Genomic DNA, 11189 nt, shown 5'->3' on the forward strand with positions numbered 1-11189 from the left:
CTACGAACACATCCCTGCAATGTCCCTTGATCTGATACTGGAGATGGAAATGAGTCCAGTCCAATGCATGTCTTAGGGTTCAGTCCTAGGCAGATTCAGACAGCCATAGCTGGCTGGAGAATGCTGAGAGTTGTAGGACGTTTCTCTGTCTAAACTACCTAGGATTGCACCCTTAGCTCATTTCACACTTGCCTGCCTGTTCCTGGACACCCCCCCCCCTCCCACACACACACACACACACTTTCCCCAAACAGCATTGTTCAAGAAAGAGCATCCCATGCCTTTGGGGCTTACGCTTCTTTCTAGCTTGTGCTCCTGGTTATCTCTGTAAATCCCTTTTGCCCTTCCCAGTCTGCCTTAATTTGCGGTCGGAGCACTGGCCTCTATTCACGAGGCAAGCTTTTAGTCCCTGGTGTAAAGAGAACCGCACCCAGGTTTCCTAGGCATCAGCCGTGGTGCAGCTAGATGACTTTAGGTCCTGGACTTCATGATCTTTTTATGTGGGGCCCCTCAAGATGGCCATGTGCAATGACTGCAGCTGTGAAACACACAACGTTTCACCTCCAACCGTTGCATGCTGTACGGAGGCTTCTACATTCCTGATATTTTAAAGCAATAAAACTGCTAACCCTGATTTTTAAAAAAACCCTGAGCATGCACAGTTTTGCATCTTAAACTCACTTAAGTCAAAGCATCGTTGTGACTACAGGAATAAACCAAGTTTGCGCCTGCTGCCCTCGCCACCTGCCGCGCTCTGGGTGGTCACTGGGTGCCCTCCAGGACTTTAGCCACAAGTTAGCCCCTTGCTGTGCCCCTGCTAATTGGATCGTGTTGGTTTACGTGTGCCCCGATGCTCTGCTTCCTCTGTATAGAGGAACAACTGCCGTAACAAGCTTGGTACCCTTCAGGCAGCCAGGCCTAGGTGGCTTCATAGAGCTGCCCTACTTCCAGGGTGGGCAGATAGTAGACTTCAACTCCCAGCATTCCTGATGATTGGCCATGCTGGTAGGGGCTTCTGGGAGTTGAAGTCCAAAGCATCTGGAGATCTACCTTCTGCCCACCCCTGCTTCACTTTATCTGCAGGCTGCTTTATGCCAGGTTAGGCTTCATATCTACTCTCAACAGGCAGAAGTTCTCCAGAGTCTCGGGCAAAGAGGTTGTGAAGACTGGCTGGGCATTGTTGTCTGCCTGCTTAAGTTTTTTTCCCATCTCTAGTCCTCATGAACTACAACTGCTTTCCTCAACCTCGTGCTCTCCAGATGTGTTGGACCACAATTCCCATCATTCCCAGCCACCCTGGCCATCTCCATCCCAGTGCTGTTGCATAGCAAGCATTGCAGGGTGAGGTTTTCTGTCCTGCCAGCCTGTCCTGGCAATCTCTTCCATTCACACATCCGAAGTTTACCTACCTGGGCTGTTGGAAGGTGTGAATTGCTCATTTCCACACATTTCTTTGTGGACTTGAGGAACCTCGGGTACCTCAGTTGTAGCCCCCCCCCCCTTTTAACGTCACTTGACAGCCCTGATTGATTCTCAACCCTCTCCCGGCAAGGAATAAAGATGGGGCTGTTTGTGTGCGATTTTTGTCACCCCTCTGAATGTGGCTTTGCTGTCTCAAAATTCCTGGCTGATTTGTCTGCCCTACACATAAATTGAGAATATCTCTTTACGACTGCCTAGGGTAAGTGATCTCTGGATATATTTTTTTAATGTATTCCGCCTGATTTCTCCATTTTCTTGTATCCTTTTCCTCAACAAAACTTCTTAATTTTAACTGGGGGTTGGATTGCATACACAGCACAGAATTCTGCATCTGGATAATCTTTGTTTTTTTAAAATGCATGTTTCTAGACCCCATGAATATAACGTTTGCCAAATGTCCTTCCAACAGCATCCCTGTGCCTTTAACAGCTGTAGGAGAGGGAGACATTCCACAGTGGAATCGTTTGCCTTCTCCGCCCCTCCAGGCCAGGCAGAGTTTCCCCTGTATTGCTGAATTCTGCAGGTCATGGAGACACAAGTATAAGCATTTCACAGGTAGCTGGCAAAAAGCCTTGTGGCATGGAGCCACCTGGGCATGCCGCTGTGGGGGGGGGGGCTAGTGTTCCTGTGCACCTGCAACTGCTGTCCAGCTGCTCTGCCATTCCAGTGGTAAACTGACATTGCAAAGGAGAAGCACTGTTCCTTCTCCTTCTGTCCTGCCATCTCCTGCTCTGTAGGGTAGGAACGTATGGCTCTCCAGATGTTCTTGGACTGCAACTCCCATCGGCCCTAGCCAGTGGTGGTGGATGATGGGAAATGCAGTCCATCAACATCTGGAGGGCCGCATGTTCCCCGTCCCCGATTTAGTGGAAACGGGAAGTGTGAAACAGGACTAACCTGGATTCCGTGAACAAGCAGTGATGATGTGAGATGCAGTTCCCAAATAGCCATAAATAGGTCCAGCTGGAAAAGAAGCAGCGTGCTGTGCAAATTCTGGAGAGGGCCTTTTAAACCCTTGAAATGTGCTACAGAAATGGTAAGCCTTATGACGGTTATGTTTGTTCTCTTGGCAATCCTTACAACAACCCAGTAAGGTAGGTCATTATTATTATTCCTTATAGCAGATGGGGAGGAAAAGCCAAAGTGGTCTGCCTAAAGAGAACAGCTGTTAAGAGAACTGGAAAAAATGGTTTGAGAGAGGCCCCGTGTCGTTCACACATTTATTTTGCCTGTCTGTTGCCTCTCGTTAAACACCTTTGCAGGCTTTTGAAGCACTACCCACCTGTTTAGTCAAGGCTAAGGTGGAATAAGTGTCCACCCCACAGGCAGCAATCCCTCTTTCAGCCCACTACCAAACATGTTCATCTCTCTCCAGTCCCAGAGAGTTTATGGCTGTGTAGAGAGGGGTTTGAATGAAGGAGGCTGCGACTCACGTGCTTCGCTGCTGCTCAGTGCTGGCCACTTCAAATGACATCAGCGGGGCCTTGGTACAGAACATAGATCCGACTGATTGCAGAACACCCCCGCGCAAGCTTAGCTGCGGCTGTGGGGGGCAAAGAGCGTGACCCCCACTCGGCAGCTTCTGCATCTGACGGACCCTGCCACAGGGGCTCGTGTGGAGAGGGATCGGTGCCCCCCTTCCTCAGCAGAGGCTAGGAGCCTCAGCTGACCCCTGCTTGCCACCAACCAGTCTGCCTCTGGATGTAGGCAAGCTGCCCTTGCTGGAACAAAGCCACCGCTTTGGTCCAGCTCCAAGGTGGGATGATGTGAGCGCAGCAGGAAGAATGAGCTGTGAATGGGGGGTGGGATTTTGCTGTGAGTAGGGGGAGAGAAGAGCACCCGTTCTAGTCCTTCCCTCTCCCCGTCCGCAGGGCCACATGAATGTCAGCGTCTACTCGAAAGAAACCTGCTGTTGCTGATCAGCAGAGCTGGCCGTTAAACCCGCTGACATCCTGCCTTGCGTAGATGTAAAGCTGCACCTGCTGCACTCTTCGTTAGTCTCCGCCATGATTAAGATCTTCCAACCTCCCTCATTGTCTTGCAGCTTGGTTGACTAAGGCCCCGTCATCACTTCCTCCGATCCACCTTTGAGCTGGCTTTGAATCCGACTTCCCCCAGATTCACACCACACAACCAGCCTGTGTCACCTTCTTTACTCCAAGCCAACAGAACTGGTTCTACATACAGCGCCCTTATCCTGGAGGCTCATTAGCTGGTGCAGAAGGGGGCAGATGGTGTCTCACGGATAGGGATGGGGGAGAAATCTGTTTGGTTTGCATTTTACTTACCTAATTTTGCACTTTCAAACCAATACGCAAACAAAACTCCATTTTATCCTTAGAAATGTGTACTTCTCCGAATTTTGCAGTGGGCTTCTCCAATTTAAAAACAAATGCAGACAAAAATGCTTATATTAGGGAAAAGTGCATGCAAAGTGTGTCAACCAGTGAAAATAACATTAAAAAGTCTTATGTTAGGAAAATGGCCTGCAAAAATGTATCTGTTAGGAAAATTACATTAAAAAGGCAAGCATTAGGAGAAATGCAAACAAAAATGTGTATGAATTTTCACGCAAACTTTAACCAAAAGAATTCACAAAATTAATGACAAACTGAACTGGAGATGGAAAAGTGAGAAACTGAAAGAAAATGAAATGGACAGACTGATCCCCCTCAGCTCATGGGTAGGGTGACCGCTCCCCTCCTGTGGCTATAACCACGGATTACCCAACAGACAGAAAGGAAGGAGCCCAGTTTTTCGCCATCATGTTAACTACGTGACAGGAAAAGCTTTCCCAGCTCTTCACTGTACCTAAGATGGCAAAAAAGCAGAAAAGAACAAGCAAAGATGAGTTGCCCCTAAAGATGCTCTTGATTTCCCACGTCTCTTAGGTAGTTTTTTTCCTGCTCCTGTATCTTTATAACCGCAGCCCGACACACAGGAATTACGCAGGATAAACTTTTCCTGTCACTGACCTCCATGGCAGGAAACGGTTCATTCGCCCGCTTAGCTTCTGTGTGTCAGGCTGATGTGAAAGGCCCAGCAGCAGGTCCAGCAAAACAATGCTGGCACCCAGAAGGGGGAAATCAAGAGGATGTTCGGGGGGAGGCAGCGGGGAGGAGAAAAAGCAGTGCTAGAAACTTCTCAGGATCAGTCACTCAGGGCTGCCCCCCCTCCACTGATGCTGGGTCCAGAGAAATACCGGTTCTACCCATCTCTGCATGTCAGGTCCCCACCCACCCAGCCAGAAATGTTCCTTTTGCGCTAAATTTAGCCAGCATTGCTTCATCGCAGCCCACTCACCCTGAGACAGCTCATGTTCAGCCCGCAGAATCCCAGACATACATTCACTTGTGGGCACCAACGCAGACTCTAAACTTAGCCACAGCACATTCGGAGTTTTTCTCACACCGACCTGCTTGCACATGGCACACACAATCACGTACACACATGGGCACAACTTCCCTTGAAGCCAATCCTCAGTATACTTTACATTGGTATATTTCAAATGTTCAAAGAGTTTGGGAGCCATAGGGCGAGTTCATACATCACAATAAGCCACCCTGAAAGCAAACCACGGTGGCTTGTTGAATCCATCACTAATCCACGCTGCTGCCATCAGACGCTCCTCGTTTTGCCATGGTTCATTTCCCCCTTGATCCTTCTGCCCACTCCCGGTGTGTATCCCAGTGTCCTTTGTGTCACAACTTTTAAAAAAAGAGTAAATCTGTGTTAAATCCATTCCATCTGTTTTGTGAATTGTCAGGTGTCTTTTTTTTTTTTTTTTTTACTTTGCAGAATTGTATGCAAATTTAGTTGGGGAGAAAAAAGCAGAGGCCAAAAATACACATTTCCTCCCCATAGGCTAAAAGGGTGAAGATGCGAATGCGCATGGGGGGGCGGATTTGTCCTTTTTTTTACCTTCCCCCCACTTTGGGGGAGATTTGTGTACATTAGCATTAATTAATGCGCATTCCTGCATGTGCGCATTAAATAATGCACATTTGTTAATGCTAGTGTGCACAAATCTCCCCCAAAGTATGTGTGTGGGGAGAAAAGTAAAAAAAAAGTACAAATCCCCCCCCCCCCCAATCTGCATTTTCATACTTTAGCTCATGGGGGGAAATGTGTATTTTAGGTCTCTGGTTCCCCCACCCTCCCACCAACTAGATTGGCATACAATTCCAGAAAATAAAACATAGAATCATAGAATCATAGAATAGTAGGGTTGGAAGGGGCCTACAAGGCCATCGAGTCCAACCCCCTGCTCAATGCAGGAATCCAAGTCAGTGTTTCGCAAATTAGGAAATGTGCACAGATTTCATGGTCAATCCCTGCTTGATTTGCACAATTCTCCCATCTGCGCAGAGCAATGGGAATCAGGCACACAGGTGTTGCCACCCTGATATACAGGTCAGGAAATTGTGAGGAAGCAAGTTGAGTAGTCACGTTTTCTGCTGCTTTTGCCCAGCAGCTCTAGCCTCTGGGCACAAGTCATGCACAACCCATCGTACCAGGTTTGCATGTCACGACAAGCCACCCTGAAAACAAGCCACCCTGAACACAACCCACCCTCAACAACCCATCAACAAGCCATTGGTTTTAAGGACGGCTTGTGCATGGTTAACAAGCCATGCTGAGGAAACCGCACCAGGTTTGGATGTCACAACAAGCTACCCTGAAACAAACAAGGCTGACAACCCACCGTGGGTTGTTGTGGCATGCGAACCAGGTCATAGGGTCTGACAACCTTGTACAGTAGGCTGGTATTCTTATCCCCATATTACAGCATTTTACCTAAGGGACACCTAAACAAATGCATGGCCAAGGTGAAATCAGAATGGGGGTTTTCCTAGGGGTGTACGGATTACTTACCCCGTTCCGCTGGGGCCGTCTGCTGGGGGGGGGAGGCGATCCATCCCTCCCCCCGGAATCCTCCCCGGCCAGCTCCGCTCTGCAGGGAGCCCGCAGAGCCACCAGCCGGTGCTGCCCACAGCCGGACTTCCGTCCGTTGCTGGGCTGTGGCCACAAATGGCAGCCACCATAGCAGCGGCCATTTGCATCCCTGTGGTAGCTGTGATAGGCTACGTATATATTTACATAGCCTATCACTGCAAAAGGCAGGGATGCAAATGGTGTCCCTGCATTAGCCATGATAGGCTACGTAAATACTTACGTAGCCTATCACGGCTAAAGTAGAGAGGAAATGACGGCTGGACCATGATTAATGATGTGTGTGCCTTGTAGCTATTGCTTTTCCCCAGGTCCCTGGATCTAATCCATGGGAAGCAGGGAAGCAATAAAATAAAATAAAATCATTTGTACTCGGGAGTCTGCTGCGCGCCTCCAAGTCCAGTAAAGCTACAGAGGCCCTCGCTAGGGGTGGATGAATTTGTCAATTTCCCTTTCCCTCAGTTTCTCACTTTTTCAATCTTTGGTTCATCCTGAACTCTGAGCAGAATAATGATGATGATGATGATGAATTGTATGAGCATTCATATGCATTCTTGTGCACGTTTCCCCTAAGTCACATTTTTGTGTGCAATTTTGCCTAACATACTCATTTTGGCATGCATTCCCTAATATACTCCATTTTTACATGTCATTTTCATTCACTTTTGTGTACACTTTCCCCTCATATATGAATTTTTGTATACAATGTTTGACAGTGCATCAGGGAGAAGTGAGAATTTTGAAGGGAAGCTGAGTTTCGGTTTGCATATTGGTGCGGAATCAGCGAAGTCTGCATTAACATGTGAACTGAATGACTTCCTCCCTGGACAGCGAGCGGGTCCCTCCAAACGCGGACCTTTCTCCAGACCTAGCAAGGCTCTTCTCTGCAGCTGGACCCCGCAGGTCTCTTCTCGTGTTCTCGAACATCTCACAGATCTGATTCTGGTGCGCAGACAGGAGCGAACAGGATTCTGAGCAACGTGCCCAGGTGCTGCTCTGAAGATAAGGAAGCTGTTCAGCACCTGCGCACGTACGCATGCTTACCCAGAGGAAAGCCTCCAACCAGTGGTGACCTCCTCTCCCTGCCTGCCCCTCCACCCTCTTACTCGGGGCTTATCTTCAGCCAGGGCCCACCAGGGATAATCAGCACCAGGACACATGATGGGAGCGGTTAATCCCCCTGTGTCAGCATCCCCCATGAAACAACAATGAGCCCCAACCAGCACCTTTCCCAGCTGCTGTTGTTCTCAAAGGATGTACAGCACTCATAGCACCAGTCTCATGTTTTGGGTCTGGCACCCTCTTTCCCACAGTGGCCAGCCAGAGATGCCTCTGGGAAGCCCACAAGCAGGAGATGAGGGCAAAAGACAACCCCCACTCTTCCCGCCAGTATATATTGTAGATGCTGCAATTGATTCATCCATTCTGCTGTCTGAATTGCTTTGGAATTGGTCATGATGGATTTGAAAAGTCCTTTTGTTTTCATCGTGGGGTTTTTTGGTAGTGTTTAATTATGTAATCCTTGTAATTTCTTCTTGTGAACCACCCTGGGATATATTTGCATGAAGGGTAGTATACAAATACCTATACATGTCTACTCAGAATTAAATACCATTGATTCAATGGGGCTTACTCCGAGGTAAGTGGGTATAGGATTGCAGCCTAAATAGTTTTTGTAATCCACCCAGATAACATTTGTTACTGGCCAGATTAAAAATATAATACATTTATGTAAAAAACACACATAGATACATATTAAATAAATTAAATACATAATTAAATAACCAGTAGAGTAGGACAACCTTCCCCCACCTGGTGCCCTCCAGATGTTTTGGCCTACAACCACCAGCATTCCTGACCATTGGCAATGCTGTCTTGGACTGATTGGAGGTGTAGGCCAAAACATCTGGACTTCAGTACTTGGAGGTTGCATCTAGCCATCACAAAGAGTCACCATGGATAGACCTCTCCTTCTCTTCCTCAGCAAAATTTGTCTAATTACCCTTGGAAACTAAGAGGGCAGTCCGATGCCCACCAGACAGCATCAGGTGGGCATAGGATAGTTCGGTTTCCTGGCTCTGAACTCCGAGCCAGGAAACCGCGCCCCCTGCCCCTCCCCTCCCCTCCCTCCCGCAGGGCAGCTGGAGCACAAAGCTGCCGCTCTGCTCCTGCTCTGCACTGGGTACTCGGCAGCTTGGAGGCTGTGAACTATCTGCATAGGATTGTGCCCTAAGCCACTTTCCATTCCACGGCTGGTGTCATGGCAAGGGCAGGCCTGGTTGAGCACCTGCCAAGGGCCCGCACCTCAGCAGGGGCCCCCTGACCAGAGCCCCCCGGAGTTGCTCCTCCTCTTCACCATTGCAACCTGCTTGTTTGCCTGCCTCTCGCTCTGGCTCAGACATTGGTGGTGGTGAGGAGGAGGAGGAGATGCCGCGGCCTTCCTGCTCTCTACCTGTCAAACAAGCAAGTGGCAACAATGATGAGAAAGAGTGTCAGGAGCAAGAGCCGCCGTTCACGGCGGTGAGAGTGGCAGAACCAGAGTATTAAAATAAGAAATGATGCAGAGCTACCACACTGGATCAGGCCGAGGTCCACAGCATTCTCTTTCCAGTGCCTGTGCTTCGCAGCCAGATACTTCTGAGGAACTCACACAAGGGATGGAGGGGACGGCCGCCCCTGTCCACACCACCTGGCTGCAACTGGGAAGCAGGCTGCCTCCGGATGCTGCGCTTCCCTTCCAGCAGCCCTGGCCAGCACCTGCTGCTATCTGAGGACGTGCTGAGAATTCACCAGATGTACCCTTTATAGGGCCACAAGAACTGGGAGAGGCCCTGGCTCAGTGGTGGAGCCCCTGCTTTGCAGGCAGAAGGTCCCAGGTTCAATCCCCGGCATCTCCAGATAAAGTTGGAATAACCCCTGCCTGAAACCCTGGAGAGCTGCTGCTGCCACTCAGTGTCGACAATACTGGGCTCGATGGACCCAGGGTCCGACTCAGCGCAAGGCAGTTTCGGATGTTCCCAACCCCCTTCTTGGTTCAGCGTAGGCCCAATGTCTCTGGGAGTTCACAAGCTCTCCATTCTTTGCTCACACCCAGCTGATAGTACTCAAGAGGATATACAGCACCAGTGGGGGACATGTGGCCCTCCAGATGTTGTTGGACTGCAACTCCCATCAGCCCTCACCATTAGCTACGCTGGCTAGGGCTGATGGGAATTGTAGGCCAAAATATCTGGGAGACCACAAGCTGCCCAGCCCTGCTTTGGAATGTCCAAATCGCTTCATACACATGATCAAAGTCCACCTTCTGACATCTGGAGGGCCAACATGTCCCACCGTCATCTTCCGGACATGGAGACTCCATTACTCCATTGCTATGAGTCATGGATAAATCTGCCTCCCATGGATTCACCTAGTCTCCTGTTCAAAGCCATATTTATTCACCACCTCTTCATAATAATATTCATAATAGTATTTATCATGCGTTGGAGAGGAAGCAAGGCCGTTTGGATGATCTGAGGCTTAGCTGAACCTGACTGCTCTCTTGTGGCCAAATGCTGCTTGTCCTTCTTTGGGTTGTGTGGAACATCTTGCACTCTGTGAGCACAACTTCTGCAAAGACAGACAGATCGCTGGCACTGCCAGCTTCAGATTCGAGGGGGTGGGGTGGGCACCGTGCCGTAAGGGAGCCCCCCCTGTGAGTGGAGCCCCCTCCTCTGCCAGTGTCACCGCTGTTGCTCTTTCACTCATCCGCTCCCTCTGGGCCCAGTTCACAATGGTGCCCAGGAGAGCAACAATGTTTCCGTTCCTTCTCCGTGCCCTTGTCACGCCTGACACACCTGGATAAGGCCGGTGAACAGCGGTGGAGCCGTGCTTTGCACCTTGGATGGCTCCTTGAGAGTTCTGACTGGTTCCGACCGAAACCCGGAGTGGATACATTGCCCCTTCGGCATCGGAGCCACCAGCCTATGCTGGTGAATAGGCAGCAAAGGCGAGGAGGAGGAAGAGCAGGTCCAGTGGCGGTCGCGGAGTGTCGGCAGACGCTGGCCCCGGATACTGGCCCTGATGCCTGGGCTCAGGCTGCACCTGCCAAAGGTGCAGCCGCCACTATGGATGGTGCAAGAGCTCTTGTCCCCATTTTCACCGCATGGAAGACTGGACGCTGCAGCCTCGCAGGACTCCTCTCCGCACAGCTGTGCCCCATTGGGCCCCCCGAGAGGGTGTGTTGCCCCGGCCGTGGGCACTGAACTCTTAGGACAGAGGTGCCAAGACAGCAATAAATCGGATTCCAAGGCTTACGTACAAGGAGATTTTATTGGGTAACTTACAGCACACGGGCGTACCCGGTGGTTGGATCAGACAGCTTCTCTGCACCCCGAGCCATGGGGTACAAAGGGCCTTATACCCTACAGGTCAGCAATGAGGCAGCACAACGCTAGAAAGCGCCCCTCGCATCCCTTCCCAGCATAGGCTGGATGTGTTTGGTTCTCAGCACGGCCATCTGCAACTCAGCATGAACACACAGCTTCACTTCTCAGGCACATCAGTGATAAGGCTTTCTCCTCATTAGCAAGGAATGCACTGAGAAGGCTGTCATCGGCCCTTTGACTCATCTGCGCATGCTCAGAGGCTTACTAGCAAGGGAATTGCACCGACAATGAACTTCAGCAAGCATTATGGATCTTTGGGCCCCTCCAACACTACAAATGACTTGGCTACGCTCCTGGGGCCAATGCAGGGGGGCTCCCATCATTGCA

The sequence above is a fragment of the Heloderma suspectum genome, chromosome 6 (assembly GCF_057233095.1).
Source record: "Heloderma suspectum isolate Gila_16-S chromosome 6, 16-S_ref, whole genome shotgun sequence".
In the NCBI taxonomy this organism is placed as follows: Eukaryota; Metazoa; Chordata; class Lepidosauria; order Squamata; family Helodermatidae; genus Heloderma; species Heloderma suspectum.